This window comes from Herpailurus yagouaroundi, unplaced genomic scaffold, assembly GCF_014898765.1.
Source record: "Herpailurus yagouaroundi ecotype Mexico unplaced genomic scaffold, PumYag 160, whole genome shotgun sequence".
NCBI lineage: Eukaryota > Metazoa > Chordata > Mammalia > Carnivora > Felidae > Herpailurus > Herpailurus yagouaroundi.
This window is the reverse complement of record NW_024412401.1, coordinates 19,129,165-19,147,605: the sequence shown is the minus strand read 5'-3', so window position 1 is coordinate 19,147,605 and position 18,441 is coordinate 19,129,165. Positions and strand designations below refer to the sequence as shown.

Sequence of the window (18,441 nt, the reverse complement as noted above, 5' to 3'; positions counted from 1 at the left end):
TCAATAAATGTCACCTTATGATTTTTTCCTGCAGAATTGGAGAGGAGGGGATGGTGGTTGTGGAGAGGTGCTGAAGGCTGTTTTTTTTTTAAGGTCATTGAATTCCACATCCTCTTCCGCTTCAGATTCCTTCCATGGATTCTGAATTTCCTGAAGAGGGGGAGGAGGAGTCGGGGTGATGACTTGCTGTGACCTGACTTGAGGAGGCTTTTGGAGAGAGATAGAAGAGAAACACAAGAGGGTTACATGTACAGGTGTAGAGGGCAGAGGAGTGGGCAGCCTAGGGACCGTGTTGGATGGAGGGTCAGACCTCCTGAGAAAGGTTCAGGCCTGGCCAGGCAAGGAGCAGTGAATGAAGGCAGGGTCTGGTAGGGACACGAACCAAGCAGCAGCATGTGACCCCTCCAGGGGCTGGAGGGAAGCTTCCTACCTCCCCACTCATGTCCAGGCTATGCCTCTCATTAGTAGCTGTGGCTGATAGCAAGTTCTAAAAAGAAATGTTTTCATCTTCTTTAGGTAAGTATCTTTTTTTTTTTTTTTAATTTTTGAATTAAATTAAATTATTTTTTTTCCCTTTAGGGAAGTATCTTAATCTACTTTACAGGGTGTGCTTGGAGGTGCCATGTGGGAGGGTAGATAGATCCCACACCTCAGCTCTGTCCTTCCTGAGTCTAGTCCGCTCCACAGCTCACTTTGGAGGAGCCCATGTTTCTTCAAAGTTTTGACTTGTTTGGACTGAAATTAGCCTCCCTGAAACCTGAGCTTGGTTCCTGTTTCCTTGTGTGCTTGCCTCTGAGTGTGTGCACACATGCAAGTGTGCATTTCTCAGTGTTCCTGGGAGTGGCTGTCTTTCTCTTTCAGTATGTCTTATGTCTCTGTCGGTCTGTGCCTCTGGCCAACCAGGTCTCTGTCCCTTTCTGTGTTTCTGTCACTGCCTAACTCTTTGTGGCTGGATCTTTCTTTGTGTATTTCTAACTGTACATCTGGTATACCTCAGAGTCCATCTCTGCTTGTACCTAAGAGTGACTCTCCTGCTAGCCCAATCGGCTCGTCTTACCCCAGGGCATGCCTCCTCCTTAATTCCTGGCAATGAGCTCCCTCCTTCTTGCTAACTCTTTCCCCTTGATTTTGTTTGTCTGAAAACCTGGGTGGGGCTCCCCCTAGGCTTGGGGAAGCATGGGTGGGGCAGAGTTGGGTGGGGTGGGAAGGGGAGAGGAGGAACTACTCCACCCCATACAGAGACCCCAGAGGCCAGAGATGCCCTTGATCTCCTCAGGAAGGGTCTGTGAAGATACTGGCCTAGGCAGGGCCCTGCACCTCCTCACTGAGGAGGGAACCTGTCCTGAGATGGGTTTCTGTGTTGTGGGCCAGGGAATACTGACAAAGGGAGCAGAGACTAAGGCACTGGGGCCCTCAAGGAGACTGAAGGGGGCTCATCACAAAATATCTCTGAGTCCTAAGTGGGCAGCAAGTGGGGGTGGCCTCCTCAGGGACTCAGCATCTCCATGCCTGGGGCCTCTGTCTTTGATGCCAGGTTTCTTTGAATAAGGGAGAGAGTGGCAGTGGGAACAGAAGCTCTTTCTGGTCTGGGCACCTTGGCTTTCCCAGAGTGGCACCTATCTTCTCTTTGTGTAAAGGGGAAACTGAGACTCAGAGTCTCACTCAGGACCACAGAACAATGCAGCACAGTCTGCATTACAACCCAGTCTCCTGTCCCCAACCTAGCTCCCTGCAACCCCTTTCCAGACAGCACTTTGCCACATCTCAGGGAGCAAGGCTCTGGGTCCAGACAACCAGCCGTTCCCACACGGGGCCTTAGGCATATGGAGGAGGTCTCCATTTTCTCCAGATCCAATCTCTGGCCTGCTCTGTGCCTCAGGAGGCTAATATCTATGGGCTGCATCACCTGAGCCCTCTTGCCCCTGTCTTGCCTTGGCTTTGGCAAGCAGGAGGCACAGGCAGGAAATCAGAGGGTGGGGATGGGGTGGGATGGAAGGCCAGGGTACTCATGCCTTTCCCAGGGCTTTCACTGCATCCCAGTAACACTGCTCTCTTCTGCTGCCTGCTGTTAGTCAGTCCCAGGCTACCCCTTGTTGGTCCCTGTGACCCTGACTCTGCCTCTGTAGTCCCTTCACAAGCTCCACTTTAGTGAAGCCCTCTGAGGATATATTGTTCCTGCTGGATCCCTGACAGATTTCATCTTTCTGCTCTTTTGTTTCTTCATCTGTAAAATGGGCATAGTAACAGTACCTCACTGGGTTGCACAAAGTGAGGATTAAGTGAGTTAACAGATACACAGAATGGTGCCAGATGCTGCAGTAAATGATACAAAATATAGAATAATGTTATTATTACTGTTATTGCCATACTCCCTTGTGAGCTCCCTGTGTACTATTGGGAGGGAAAATATGAAGCCAAACCAGGCTTGGATGACTCTGCAAGGCCATCTCCTCCAGCTCCAGGCTGCTTGCAGCTTCTGTGGGGCCTTGGTCAGCCTGGGAGTCTAGTCCCAGTACTTCTGACTCACATGGACCCAGGCTTCCCTGAGAAGACTAGGGTGAGGGGAGATGAAAGCCAGAGCTCCCTTCCCACCCTGGCTCTTCTCCAGAAAACTCAGGCTCCTGAGAAAGAAAGAAGTGGCTACTCCACCATCTCGTGGGATTTCAAGGAGCTGGGAGGGTTTGAGAATGGTCATAGTGATGAATTAGGGGTTGAGAGGGTAGTGTGTATGGGGTGAGGGGAGAGAGGTTGAAGGCAGAGGCAAAAATCCCAATTTGCGTTTCCTAATCTTGTCTCACTGCCTTATCAGAAAGTCCTTCCTCAAGTCTCACTACCATCTAGCTTCAGCTCTTCAAGAATGGGGCAGACTAGGACAATTAGCGTGACCCTGGCAGCCTTTTCCAGCTCTTACCAGCACCCTGGGAGTTCCAGCAGCTTTGGGAATAGGGAAAAGATCCTTGCATATGGTCAAAGCACAGGAGGCCAGAGGTGGGCGGTGGGGTGGGGGGACACAAATGGGGAGGTCTTATGAAAAGCCAAGGTTGCCAGTGGGATGAGGTTATGAGCAGGCTGAAAACTGACTCACCTGATCCCTTTCAGGGTCCCTTCCCTTGACCACCTTGGCCATGCCTTCATTTCAGAGTGAGGTAATGTGTGCTGTGGAGAAGAGGTAAGTGTTACCTTTCCCATACCTAGAGCTCTCTGGGGACAAAGCCTGAAACCAGATTTAATCACTTTGACCAGCTTTTCCAATCTCTTGCTCTGAGAAGTCATTCTGGTGTATTCCCACTATCCTCCAGCCTCTGATTTTTTCTGGAAACCTCTGTGACAAGTGGTGGGCCTTTGCCAGCTTCCTCACTGCTCTCAGAGCCAAGAAGGTGTGCCTGGGAGAGGCTGGGTGAGGGGAGAGAGAACTCTGGGAGCTCTGATAATCATCTGGATATGGTCCACCTCTTGTCTCCACGGAGATGCCCCCCAAAGCCAAGGAGGCACCTGGAACGTCCTGCTCACTGCCCTCATCCTTTGCCTCTCTGCTCAGGGTCACTGCCAGGGCCTGGCCGGAAATGGGCTGAGGGAGGGGGGAGGTGGCCTGGCTTAAGCAGGGAGGCTGTCTGCTGGTTACAGGGAGCTCTTTCCCAGTAGATCCTTAGTTCCATGTCTGGGATGGAAAGGAGAGAGTGACCCTGGCCTGTGGACAAAGTCTTCCCTTTATCCGACAAAGGGTGTATAGCTTTGAGCCACTTTTGTTCCTTAGATGCACCCATGTGCCCACATACACATGAAGGTGTGTCTGCTGTGACAGATGAAGATGGTGCGAGTGTGTTTATGCTCCCCCAAACAAATTTACACTCTCATGCACTCACTGACTGCCCCCACACGCACACACTCCATACTCAACCCATCTATACCATGCATGCACACTCATACTCTGACACTGATTTACACCCACATACTCAGATGCCCAAACACACTTAGATACACTTATGTGCACTCACGTATGCCCATAATCAAACAGACACACACGTCTATACTCCATGTCCTTACACGTACACACACTCTCAGAGTCATGCACGCTCAAGAACTTGTTGACACCTTCAGGTGCACTCACTCTTGAACACACACTTACCTAATACTCATACTCAAATACACTGCTACTCACCGGTTACCAGAAGCCACATATCTGTGGGCGAGGGAAACAAAAGGCAAACGATACCTGACAGGCTGGAAGTGGGGGGAGGGGGGAAGTGCAGAGACAGGGGATGAAGAGATGGGGGTCACAGGATGTGTCGTTGGCCCGGATGTAGGGTTAGGAAGCCTTTAGGTTTTGAGGCCACAACCCAGATTTTCAGAGCAAGGGGTCAGGAAGCAGGAAGTTTAAAGAATGTGATGGAGAGTCCCAGTGACTGGGCCGGGTACCCAGGAGCTGTTGACAGACACTTACTGAATAAGAGAACAGCAGGATTGACTAAAACTCCCCATTTCCAACTACTAGAGCTGCTTCTCTGTCTCACAGGAGTTTAGAATCCCAGACAACCAGACAGTGAGGGTCATCTCACCCTTTGGAGTCAATAGGTCCTCATCCTCACTGCCATTCTATGCAGCAGGAGGCTGAGTCTAGTTATAAAAGCTAGCTCCTAATACATTGCAATATGACTCAAATCCAAGTGAATGGCGCAAATCTACTGGATAAGGCAACAGCCAATCCAGGCCTGGGTTCCCAGTCTCAGGGTGCAACTTCTTCCCTTTTTTTTTTTTTTTTTTTAACAAACTTTATTTATTTATTTTTTAAGTAAGCTCTATGCCCAACATGGGGCTTCAACTCACAACCCCAAGATAAAGAGTCACATGCTGTGACTGGTGAAGCCATTCACCCCTTAGCTTCTAACTCCAGAGACACTTAACTGCAGAGAGAAACTGCAGCATGCCTATCTGCCAGGGGATAAACAGAAAGTGACTAAGCTCTGGGCTGTCCTAGAGATTTGGGCCCAGCCAGGAAAGAGGGGAACCTGTAGAGGTCTCTGGAGGTATGCAGGATCAGGGCGACCAGTAGAAGAAACTCTGCAAAAGGGCTCCTGGAACAGTCTCGCGTGTAAAGTAGTATCCCTGGTCTCTCTGCCAGAGGACTTGCGTCTATTTCATTCATATGTTTGTTTATTCTTTCATCAAATGATTACTGAGGATCTTTTTTATGCCAGGGTGTGGTAGTTGCCAGGAATATTATAATGAGCGAGATGTATGCATATAGTATCATGTAGGAAGCAGCCAGATGCAAAAAAGTGGAATTCTGACTCAAAGTGGCTTAGGTAACAATGGTACTGCATTGGCTTACAGAACTGAAAAATCAGAGGAAAACTTCAGATGAGGCTTAATCTAGCACCACGTCCTTTCTGTCTCTCCTCTCTTTCCTCCATAGTGTCAGCCTCCTCCTAAGCCTAAATCCTCTTGTAGTTCCAAGATCCCTGGCAGTTGCTCCAACTTCCATGCTTTTCATTGATGTCCAGCAGAGAAGAGGGAGCGTCTCTGTGACAGCAATCCTGGCAAAGAGGGTGCCCTCTTATGGGACCATGTTGGTCACATGCCCACCTCTGGGGCATGAGGATGGCCTGATCTGATTGGATTAACCTAAGTCACCTGTTTCATCTCTAGCCTCAAGGGAGCTATCAGGGCCATCTGTATAAAATGGATTCCCAAAGAGACACTGAGGACTGTTAGGAAAGGGGGAGCTGGAACCTACCAAATGGTTCCTGTCATCATGGAACTTGAAGCCTAATTAGTGGAGGAGACTACAAATACAATCAATCAAAGGAAAGTTGGAATTGGGACATTTTACCAGAACAAAACACCTTTACAGGACTGGCTACATCACTTGTTGGGGCCTAGTGAAAAATGAAAATACAGGGCTTCTTATTAAAAAATTATTTAGAATTTCAACACAGCAGCAGTATAAAATTAAGCATGGGGCCTCTGTAGTGCCATATAGCCTTAAAAAGCCCCTAAGGCCATCTGCCCATAAATTCAGCCCTGTATCCCTATAGTGAGACCTGAAGGATGAGAAGGGGTTAGCCAGGTGGGGTACTCCAGGTAGAGGTAACAGCTTGTGCAAAGGCCTGGTGGCAGGAGATCAAGTGTTTAAGAAAAGCTGGAAGGAATTCAGTGTGGCTGGAGCTTAGAGTACCAGATGAGACTGGGAAGGTGGGTGAGGCCTGATCAGAGAGTATCCTGGTTAGGGAGGATCTGAGAAACTGAAGTTTGGGGCTCTTGCTTAGTGACCTCTTTGAGCCCATCTAGCACCAAGCTAGGGACGCAGGGAGGAGCCAGCCGGGGCCAGACCTTGTGTTCTATGGAGACCAGATGCACGCGACCAGATCGGGGAAGTGTGGTGGGAAGCCTGGGTGTCAAGAGCCCCAGGTTGCTCTGAGACTCAGAGCAAGATCCATTACCACCCTGCCTCAGTTTCTCTCAATATCACAGGGGTGTTGGCATGAGATGATTTGATCCTTAACTTCTTCTCCAGCTCTAGCATTCTGCAATTCTCTTCTGGTGTTCCTAAAAGAGTCTTAGATTCAGATGATGGAAGGTAGGGAGGAAAGGAAGAAGGAAGGAAGGAAGGAAGGAAGGAAGGAAGGAAGGAAGGAAGGAAAAGAAAGAAAAGAAAGAGAGAGGGAGAGAAAAGGAAAGGAAAGAAAAAAGAAAACAGAGAGAGGAAGGAAGGGAGGAGGGAAGGAAGGCAGAAAGGAAGGAAGGAAGCAAGGAAGGAAGGAAGGAGGGAGGGAGGGAATGAAGGAAGGAAGGAAGAAAGAGAAAGAAAGAGAGGAAGGAAGGGAGGGAAGGAGGAAGGAAGGAGGGAAAGAAGGAAGAAAGGGAGGAAGGAAAAGAAAGAAAGGGAGTAAGAGAGGGAGAAAGAAAGGAAGGAAGGAAAAGAGAAAGAAACAGAGAGAGAGGAAGGAAGGAAGGAAGGAAGGGAAGAAGAGAAGGAAGGGAGAAGGGGGGGAGGAAGGAAGAAGGAAGAAAAAGAAAGGGAGAGAAATCCCTTTTTCTTTTTCTTTGAGAATTCCCTTTTTCTTTTTTTTTTAATTTTAATGTTTATTTATTTTTGAGAGAGAGAGAGACAGAGCATGAGCAGGGGAGGGGCAGAAAGAGGGAGACACAGAATCCAAGCAGGCTCCAGGCTTTGAGCTGTCAGCACAGAGCCCGACATGGGGTTCAAACCCACAAACTGTGAGATCATGACCTGTGCTGAAGTCAGGATCTCAACTGACTGAGCTACCCAGGTGCCCCGAGAATTCCCTTTTTCATAGCAGGTCTTTATGTTAGTAACAAATTGTGCTGAAGGCTTGGGGAGTTGGAGAGAGTTTACTTTGCACAAACCCAACATGCTCAAATTGAATATTAGACATCCCTGTTCTTGGAAATCATTTTGGCTCCTCTGTAATGGCACCTTTATCTTGGCACTTCATCCTATTTAGCACCCTGGCATCCAGCCACATCACTGATTTTCTTTCCCTTCTCATCTCCGTACTCACATTCTCTCCTTGGTATACTCTAAGTTTTGTTTTGTTTTGTTTAAGGTATTCAGCTGAGCAAAGGGCAGAAGGGTCACCATCACAAGTCCTGAGAATTTCTTTAATGGGACCCACTCTCCTCAGGTTTTGAAAAGCATCTATCTCAAGGGAATAGCACTCTCTCAAGGATGACTGCCATCTACATGTCTATCCCCCAGACCGAGCTTCAGGGAGAGGGGGAATCACAGGTCCGGCTGTGACAGCTAGCTCCTGGTATGCGAGGGGCTCAATAGATATATGTGGGAGGAATAGATGGAATTATTCAGACTCCCTCCCCATCCTTGAAGCTCACCTTCCTTTCTCTCTCTTTTCAGGGAATGGTTATGACAAAGCATTAGAGGACCCAGAAACTTCTAATGGGATCAGTTGTGGAATAGACAAAGCTGGGGGAATAGACAAAGCCCTGGCCAGGGCACTTGTGGCAAAAGTTGTATTCTTCAAGAAGAGAAAGGTTAGGAGTTCTTGGTGGACCTCATATTGCTGTGGATGTGAACCCAGGAGGGAGGAGGCAGAGATAACACCAATGTTCCATACCCTGGCCCCCTGATGGGCCTGGGCACAGCCGGGAAGGGCACTCAGCCAGCCCCCGTGGCAGTGGCTGCACCTGGAGATCTTATCTGGGCTGGCTGATGTGTGGTACTGAGTCATGGAACCTGCGGCCTAGGAAACAGTTCTAGTGTTGAAATGGGCCCAGGGGAGGGGGTGGAGTGGGTGTCTCTAGTTTGCCACCAGCACAGACATCATCACCACTCACACTTCCTGTCATCCCTGGGTCACATTCATGGTCATCACTCATCTTCGACCCTGCCACTCATTTGTCACCCTCACCGTCATCCCTGCATCACAACCACTGGCCCTTTCTTAACCATGGTTTCACTTGACCCAGTTCCCATCACTGTGTTACCTTCCTCAGCATGCCACCATCCCTGTCCCAGCCCCATGCCCAAGGCTGTCGTTATCTGAGCCTGCCCTGTCTTCTTTATCATCTACCTCTACCCCAACCCTGTCACTGGCTAGTTCCACTCCCATCTCCCTTGTCACCTTGATGTCACCACCTGTCCCTGTCATCCTCATCACCTTGGTCACCACACCCCTCACCCCCTGTCCCAGTCCCCATCATCTCTAAGTCCTCTGGACTGTCATCAGCTTCCACCATCCCCTCTGTTGATTCACCAGCACTGCCCATCTCTGCTTCCCCCCTCACTATCATCAACATCCTCCTTATCTCCAGCCACTCATATAGGTCTCCAAATGGGCTTTTCCCTGTGGTGTAGACGTCCTCCACATGTGTGCACCTCAGAGCCTGTACCCCTGCCTTTCTAGCCTCTGGCCTCCACTGGGCTTCCTTACCTGGAGTTGCCACATTCCTTGCCTTCACACTCTGCCCTGGCACTCTGCTTCCTTTCACCCCTATGTTAGCTGGACTCTGGGGCTAGGCACTTATTACCAGGCTTTTGAAAGAGTACTGGGTGGAGGCCTTGCCAGGAAGCCCTGAATCCTCTCTACCTGCACCTATGACATTTGGGCAGTGCTTCCATCCAGCCTGGATCTAAAATCTCCATTTATTAAATTGACTAACATTTCCCTTTTTAGAATTCCTTGATGTCCCCTCAGACTATTACCTCTCCCTTATGATACACTTTCACGGCCCCCAGTACTTTGACATGTAATACTTATGATCCACTACTTATTCATATAGTCATATGTTTAAGACCATCTTGCCCACCAGACAGGACACTCTGGGAAGGCACTAACTGTGTTTATCTCGGCCACTGCCAGGTCCCCAGAGCCTGGCACAGTGCCTGGTTTCTTGTAGGGGCTCAGCAAATGTCAAGTGAATAAATACTACTTATTGAGCACTTAATAGTGCCAGACACTGTGGTGAGTGCTGTACACCTATTAACTTGGTTATTCCTTGTCATATTATGGTATCCCTTTTTATTTTATTTACTTTTGAGCATTGCAAGGGCTTTTTAGCTGATTTGGCACAAGTGCTTTTGACAAAGTTCACGAACAGAAGCACATTTCCAATTACTCATCAGAAAGTGAGGACACTTAAGAGAAAGCCAGTTACTCATAGAACAAGGAAAAACACTTTCTTGTAATTAGGGCAAAGAGAATTACAGCTTGTAATGTCACCTCTTGATTTCATCTTTATTATCTCTGAGGGAAGTAGAAGAAGCTGGGGGCTAGGATTGGGGGTGAGAGGGATACCTGAAGAAGATCCGTTCTCATCTCCGGAAAGCAAAAATTAGATCCTCACCTTACACCATCAAACTTATGGTTTTAAGAGATAAATATATAAAGGGTTAAAATAAAGCTGCAGACTTCAAGCTGTATTACAAAGCTGTAATCATCAAGACAGTATGGTACTGGCACAAAAACAGACACTCAGATCAATGGAACAGAATAGAGAACCCACAAATGGACCCACAAACGTTTGGCCAACTAATCTTTGACAAAGCAGGAAAGAATATCCAATGGAATAAAGACAGCCTGTTCAGCAAGTGGTGCTGGGAAAACTGGACAGCGACATGCAGAAGAATGAACCTGGACCACTTTCTTACACCATACACAAAAATAAAATCAAAATGGATGAAAGACCTCAATGTAAGACAGGAAGCCATCAAAATCCTCAAGAAGAAGGCAGGCAAAAACCTCTTTGATCTTGGCCGCAGCAACTTCTTAATATGTCTTCGGAGGCAAGGGAAACAAAAGCAAAAATGAACTACTGGGACGTCATTAAAATAAAAAGCTTATGCACAGGGAAGGAAACAATCAGCAAAACTAAAAGGCAACTGATGGGATGGGAGAAGATATTTGCAAACGACATATCAGATAAAGGGTTAGTATCCAAAATCTATAAAGAACTTATCAAACTCAACACCTAAAAACCAAATAATCCAAGTGAAGAAATGGGCAAAAGACATGAATAGGCACTTCTCCAAAGAAGACATCCAGATGGCCAACTAACACATGAAAAAATGCTCAACATCACTTATCATCAGGGAAATACAAATCAAAACCACAATGAGATATCACCTCACACCTGTCAGAATGGCTAACATTAACAACTCAGGTAACAATAGATGTTGGTGAGGATGTGGAGAGAGAGGCTCTCTTTTGCAGTGCTGGTGGGAATGCAAACTGGTGCAGCCACTCTGGAAAAGAGTGTAGAGTTTCCTCAAAAAATTAAAAATAGAACTACTCTATGACCCAGCAATTGCATTACTAGGAATTTATCCAAGGGATTCAGGTATGCTGGTTAGAAGGGGCACATGCACCCCAATGTTTATAGCAGCTATCAACAATAGCCAAAGTCTGGAAAGAGGCCAAATGTCCATTGATGGATGAATGGATAAAGAAGATGTGGTATACACACACACACACACACACACACACACACACACACACACACTATGGAGTATTACTCGGCAATCAAAAAGAATGAAATCTTGCCATTTGCAACTACGTGCATGGAACTAGAGGTTATTATGCTAAGTGAAATTAGTCAGAGAAAGACAAATATCATGTGACTTCACTCATATGAGGACTTCAAGATACAAAACAGATGAACATAAGGGAAGGGAAGGAAAAATAATATATAAACAGGGAGGGGAACGAAACATAAGAGACTTTTAACTATGGAGAATAAACAGGGTTACTGGAGGGGGTTATGGACTAAATGGGCAAGGGGCGTTATGGAATCTACTCCTGAAATCATTGTTGCACTATATGCTAACTTGGATATAAATTAAAAAAAAATAATAATAAATAAATAAAAATAAAGCTGGATGTTTCTTATATTCTTTGTTCCAGTTATTTTATTCCTGGGAATTTAATTGGAGATGTAGACCAAGGCTTTGTCCAAATATCTTCATTGCAATGTTATTTATACCACTGAAACATTAAAATACAAATACATATTTATGCACGAAAAAAATGAAATATAAAACTTCAAAGTTGAAGACAAACTGAGTACCCAACGATAGAAGACAGATGAAATAAAGTATGGTTTGTCTCTTAGCTACTGAAATCATGATTCTGAAGAGCTCATTATTCTATAATCATGGCATTAGGTGAAAAGGGCATTATACCAACAGGCTTATATAGAACTGTTTTCAATTATGTCAACAGAGTACTTAGATCAAAGAGTGAAAAGGAGCAAAAGGGTTAATAGGTGTTGTGTTGTTTCTGAATTGTGAGCAATTTGCTTTTATTTTTTGTAGTTTTCACATATCTTTGATAGGCATTATTGCTTTGATAATAAAACCTATGCATTTGTAAAGACAACAACAACAAAGAGGCAAGAATAATGTTTTATGTGAAAGTGCACATATTTTATAACCCTCTATTACTTTTTTTAAGTTTATTTATTTAGAGGAGGGGGGTGCACATGTGAGCAGGGGAGGGGCAGAGAGAGAGAGAGAGAGAGAGAGAGAGAGAGAGAGAGAGAATCCCAAGCAGGCTCCATGCCCAGCGCAGAGCCCCCTCAATCCCACAAACAGATCAGGACCTGAGTCGAAATCAAGAGTTGGATACTTAACTGACTGAGCCACCCAGGCACCCAACCCTGTATTACTTTTTGATTTACTAGATTGTCAGTCCTATGAAGCCAGGTCTTGTCTGTTTCTTAGCCCCAGGCCTGAAGGAAAGAATGATTGGCAAAGCGTGATGGAGTTAATGAAATATATATATATATATATATATATTTTTTTTTTCTTTTTCTTTTCTTTTTTTTTTGTCACATCTCTCACTAACTGTCATTTCAATTCTTCAGAGTAATCCCTCCTTACACAGAAAGAGTGTTTTGGGGGCTGCCTTGATCTGCAAAATCATAAACCTGACACATGTGAAGGCACATTGAAGAAGCGATGTGAATTTGAGAAATTCTTATCAGAAATATGAAAATAAGACCTGATTATGCCCTAAGTCTGTTCCTCCTCCTTTGTTCCCCTTAATTCAGACAGGGCCACTGCCCTAGCGAAATCCAGAGTCACCCACACCTCTTGCTCCTGCATTCCCATCGTCAATCACTCCTCAGCATCCTCGCTGAAGCTCACACTCCTTTTCCATCCCTAATGCTACTCTCTTTGTTCCAGCCACCATATCTCCTGCCTTCATCAAGCAGCTGCCTCCTAACCAATTTCTCTGCTCCACTCTTGCTCTTCCCACCCAAATTCATGCCTTCTGAGCTAAGCTTTCTAATACACTAATATAGCCTGCCATTCCCCTGTTTACAGCCCTTCAGTGGCCCCCGCATCACTCTCAAGAGCAAGCACGAGATGGTTCAGGATCTCAGGCCAACCACTATCATCACCGCACTCCCACCCTATCCAGCCACACAGAATTTTGCTGTTGGCAGTACCCAGGCTCTCTCTGGACCTTTGCCTGGGTTGTCTCTTCTGGGGGCGGGGTGGGGGAAGGGGGGTGCGGGGGGGGGGTGTGCTATCCTTTCTGCCTCACACTTCTTTTAATTGGCTAACTCCTTCTCACCTCTCAGTTGTTAGATGTCCCTTCCTCCAGGAAGGCGTCCTTGATGCCACCTCTTCTCAACTCCCACAGGCTTCTGTGCTTATTATTTCTCATATCTGCATTGTACCTTCTTATTTTACTCACCAGCTTCTGTATGTGGCATGTAAACCATCCAGCTCTGGGACTGTGACTTTTTCTCCATGGCACATCAAGGCACCTCACACTTGGTAGGGTTTCCTACCAAGTTGATGAATGAATGAATGTTGATGAATGAATGAAAGAATGAATGGGTAACAAATAAATCAAGTACTCTACTAGGAATTGGTTAATATTTCAGATATGCTCTGAAGTAGAAAATCAGAAAAAGATGTCCTAAGAGGACCTATAAATTCTCCAAAGGAATTTAAATTGTCTTATGATCTAAGAAATAATGTGAATCTGATAGTCTAGAATTCGGGGGTGAATCTGGAGTTGGGAAAAATGGTGTGGTGGGAGGGACAGTGGGAATGGCACACCCCATCTGGGGGAAGTATTTTATTACCAACATTGTTTAGAATTACTGCTGATGGCAATGAGAAGACTTTTAGTTTTCTGACTACTTTAGTCTACTGACTAAAGTAGTATTTTAGTCAGTATTATTGTTTTTAAATTCTCTGCTGTTGATGCACCCTTATCGCTTGTCCCCAGGGAGCACTGCTTCCACGGGTCCCCATTTAGTATGCCACTGGTAAGAAACCCTGATTACTAGGTGAGCCTGTCCTCTTTCCTCCCCTTAGCACTGAGCTGGGGGTGATTTCAGAGGTGTCCAACCTCCAAAACTCTGCTGGGCAAGTTTGTCCTCTACCAGAGGTGGGCCTCACCTGTGACTCCTCTGACACTCCCAGATTCCTCACTGGGGCCCTCTGGGTTTGCAGCAAGGAGACAGGGATAGGAGACTATGCATAGGGTCCAGCCCCTGCTCGAGTCCTGTCCCTGACTAACACCCCTGAGGCCTTGGGCTGGCTCTTGGGGCCCACACCCTCAATTCCCTGTTGAGTTTCACTTTGCCCATTCATAAAACTGGGGCATTTGGTGACCTGGGTCCTGGGGTCCTTCATGGAACTTCCTAAGCTGAGGAAGGGATGTCAGCCATGGGTATGATGGGAAGTTGCCCCCTCAGGCTCCCTCTTTCTCTTTCTCTCTCTGACCTGAGACATTCCACCAGAGGGGACTCACTGGGTTGGGTGTGTCAGCCAGCTGGACAGCAGACAAGTCTGGACAGGTGGACAGAGGAGCTTGGGCTCCAGGATAGGGTGTGTGCATGTGTTGTGTAGAGCGTGTAGATGAGGTATATCCCAGGCAAAGGTCAAGGATGGGAGAGGTGGCTCCAGCAGGCCGGCTGCCCTCACTCAGTGATGGCCTTCAGGAACTGCAGAGACAGAAGCTGGGTTGGGCTAGGCTTCTGGCTCTGCCATGGGGCTGGGGTGGGGCTGGGGGGTGGAGAACAGCTCTTTGGTGAGTTCACTTCTAGAGTGGGAGCCAAGGTCCATTTCTGGGAAGGAAAGGAGGTATCATGAAAGCAGGTGGGATTCAGGTTAGACTGTAGGAGGGGCAAGTGATGGTGGATCAGGGAGCATGAGGTGCCTCCTTATTTGGGCTCCTTCCCAGGAGGGAGGGGAAGAGCTGTACCACTTAGCTCCTCCACGAGAGTGAGGACTGTCTTGTTAGGAGGCAAAGCAGATGGACAGGATGAGCTGGGGAACAAGGTAGCATGTAGCCTTCAGCCAGGGTTGGGGCAATTCATAGCTCAAGAGGAAGCCCTGGGACATCTAAGGCTTGGGTCAGACACCTGCCAGCCCTGGATCTCAGTTGTTCCTCAGTGAAATGGGAAGAATCTCCTTGGGGTTTGCCTATCAAAGACAAAGTGTCCCCTAACCTGGTCACTGAAGACCAGGGAGTCTCTGTTATAAGTTACTTCTGAAGTCCTGGAAGCTAAGAGAAAACTCAGCTGAAATTTGGGCTGAGTGGGGGTACCGATAGGGGAGGCTGGACCTTTTGGGGGCAGAGTGGTGCATTAGCATGCAAGTAGCCAGATCAGACATGCTCATCAGAAAGCTCCCAGGACAAGTAGGGAACATTCTCACCTTTCCTTCCCAGACATTCTGAGTCCCTGGATTAAGACCTCTCATCCCCAACTTCCCTAATCTTGTCTCTTCCCCAGTGTCCCTCTGCAAGGCTCCTCAGCTCCTCCTCTTTCATTCCACGAATATTTATTGAGTGTCTTCTATCGGCCAGGCATTTTCTAAGCCCCAGGGATTCAGAGGTGAACAAGATTGTTGGTCCACATGCTCATTCCCTCCCTCCCTACCCAGAGGGAAAACAGGCTTGAAAATAAGTAAGGTAGCTTAGCCTTCACTGGCCATGAAAGAGAGAAGCTCACATGGCTGCAGAGACCCACAGGAGGCCCCACATCCAGCCTGGGAAAGGTCAGGGCAGAGTAATGGATCCCTGAGTCTAGAAGGGCCTGTTGGCGTTTGCCAGGGAGGCTGTGGGCAGAGGTTCTGGAGCCTCCCCCACAGGTTCACAAGAGCCAACTGTTATGTTTTCAGGAATTTTGCAAACTGTTTACTACACACAGCCATTATTAAAAATTAAATTAGGGAGGCCTGGGTGGCTCAGTCAGTTAAGTGTCCAACTCTTTGTTTCAGCTCAGGTCATGATCTCATGGTTTGTGGGTTTGAGCCCTAAGTCGGGCTCTGCGCTGGCTGGCGGCATGGAGCCAGCTTGGGATTCTCTCTCTCCCCACCCCCCCTGCCTCTCCCTCACTTGCGTTGTCTCTGTCTCCCTCAAAATAAATAAATAAAGCTTTAAAAATTAAATTATATAAATTTATAATTTATGCAATGTATAATTATGCAAAATTTTTAAGTGTTTATTTTTGAGAGAGAGAGAGCACGAGAGGGAGAGGAGCAGAGAGAGAGGGAGACACTAAATCTGAAGCAGCCTCCAGGCTCTGAGCTGTCAGCACAGAACCCCACGCAGGGCTCAAACTCACGAACTGAACTGGGAGATCATGACCTGAGCCAAAGTCAGACGCTTAACTGACTGAGCCACTCAGGCAACCTGTAATTATGTAAATTTTTAAAAACAAAGGTAATAAACTCATCACGTTCTAATTGTTACTGCATTTTACTATTGTGCATACTCTTGAAGTTATTTATATAAATTGTATCTTTTATTTAAAAAAAAAGTTTATTTACTTTTGAGGGAGGGAGGGAGGGAGAGAGAGAGAGAGAGAACAATCAAGAGAGGGGCAGAGAGAGGGAGATAGAGAATCCCAAGCAGGGATCTTTCAACTCAGGTCATGATCTCACAGTTCGTGGGCTCGAGCTCCATGTCAGGCTCTGCACTGTCAGCAGAGCTTGCTTGGAATTCTCTCCCTCCCTCTTTCTCTCTCTGCCCCTCCCATGTGCACATGCTCTCTCTCTCAAAATAAATAAAAAACAAACTTAAAAAAAAAAAAAGCTTGTCATGTCTGTAGCCACTACATTGTGAGTAACACAAAACCTTGAGGAAACATTCTTCCAATGTTTGAAAACTATCATTCAATTCAGCAAAAAAGATCACTTACATCATTGGCAAGTAAGTAAAGTTTCAACACATGTCTTGTTCTTTTACTTTTGTCTTACCCTTTAATATAAATAAAAATATCAACCAACATTTATGTTAGAACTATACTCATTAGTCAATGATGTGAAGACTTTTTTTGAATCAGATAGTAATCAAGCATTTGCTCATGGTCAGATTTTGTCAAATCCTGGATGAACTGCAACCGAGTAAACTACAGATATTAGAGTGGGCAAAAATTAAAGCAAGTATTACATAAAGTAATTGGCATTGTAGAATTTACCATAAAGGTCACTGTATACTTTAGTGTTATTTGTAAATTGTGTTATTTTACAGCTTTATACCAATAGCATTTATAATAAACTTCTGTATGTATATAGATGCACACATTTTTTCCCAGAGAGCCAGCTGTTAAGCATTTAGCAGCACATCACAGGACAGAAAGTTCTGGGAAGAGAGGACCCAGGGGAGTCCAGGTGCTCAAGGCAAAGTGAGAGGGGAGATGGTGAGGCTGGTGGATGTGAGGGGCCTTTTGAGCAGGGCTAGGGAACCACACACCATCCCGAAGGCCATGGGAGCCATGCAAGGGTTTTGAGTATAGGACAGACCCCTTCAGATTTGTGTTTAGATCATGTTGACAGCTGCGTGAAGACTCCATTGTTAGAGACAGATGATAAGGTGCTGAATTTTGGAGGGAGAGAGAATAATAGGAGCAAACTCTTAGCACTTAGTATAGGCCAGGCCCTCTCCTAAGCATTTGTTGTGTGTTATTAACTCATTTAATAAGTTGCAACAACCTCATGGGGTAGACACTAGTGTCTTCTTTTTACAGATGAGGTGACTAGGGAGTAGAGAGATGAAATAACTAGCAAGCAGCAGAGCTGGGATTTGAACCCAGGAATCTGGCTTCAGAGGCCATACTCTCAACCACTATACTTCACATTTTCAGACTAGGAAGATAGTGAGGCCTAGAGTGAGGTTTCTGAATCTTGATGCACACACAAAGTTGACCAGATATTTACAGACATGCCTGGGATATATTAGGAGCTTGATGAGAGTCTTCAGACCAACAGGATTTGAGTTAGTCATAATAATGAGGAGCCAGGGAAGGTAGGCTTTACCAGCTTCCTCCCTTTGCTGGGTGATACACTCACCCAGAGGTGAGAAACTTCCAGTTCTCTGTTTATGGACTGCCCTACATCCTCAGAGAGCTCCCATTCTCAAGGACAGACCCCTGAGCAGGAATACCCAGGTGGGAGAGGGCAATAGGGGACAGGGATTGCCTGGGCCCAGAGTGCAGCTCTTGGCTCAAGCGTATGCAAGCTAAGAGTGAGACCTGTGAATTATCACCGGTAGGGAGGGCTTCCATGGACAGAGCATAGGTAGAGGCCTTGGGTTTAGACAGGGGAGAGGAGAGAGGATAGGTCCTGCTACCATCCTGGTTTTCCCCACAGGGCATCGGTATTTAATAGCAGAAGTTTGACTGTAGCCCTTGAGGCACAGTGACAGGCGGCTCAGCTGCAGACACATATATTTTAAAAAGTATTTATGGAGAGTCTGGGTGGTTCAGTCGGTTAAGCATCTGATTCTTGACTTCGGCTCAAGTCACGATCTCACGGTTCGTGAGTTTGAGCCCCGTGTCAGGCTCTGTGCTGCTGCTGGTGTGGAGCCTGTTTAGGATTCTCTCTCTTTCTGCCCTTCCCCTGCTCTCTCTCCTTTTCTCTCAAAATAAATAAATTAAAAAAATTATATATATGTATATATATAATTTTATATATATGTGTGTGTGTGTGTGTGT

The 18,441-nt window shown here is 46.5% G+C and overlaps 1 long non-coding RNA gene across 1 annotated transcript; it reads right to left on the bottom strand.

Moving 5' to 3' along the window:
- Nucleotides 1-80: 80 nt before the first annotated feature.
- On the bottom strand, nt 81-13,269 carry LOC121034575 (uncharacterized). Its single transcript, XR_005792511.1, has 3 exons — nt 13,182-13,269; nt 3,086-3,156; nt 81-207 (listed from the first exon to the last, which is right to left on the bottom strand). It is a non-coding gene; the product is annotated as an uncharacterized LOC121034575 (long non-coding RNA).
- Nucleotides 13,270-18,441: the final 5,172 nt, after the last annotated feature.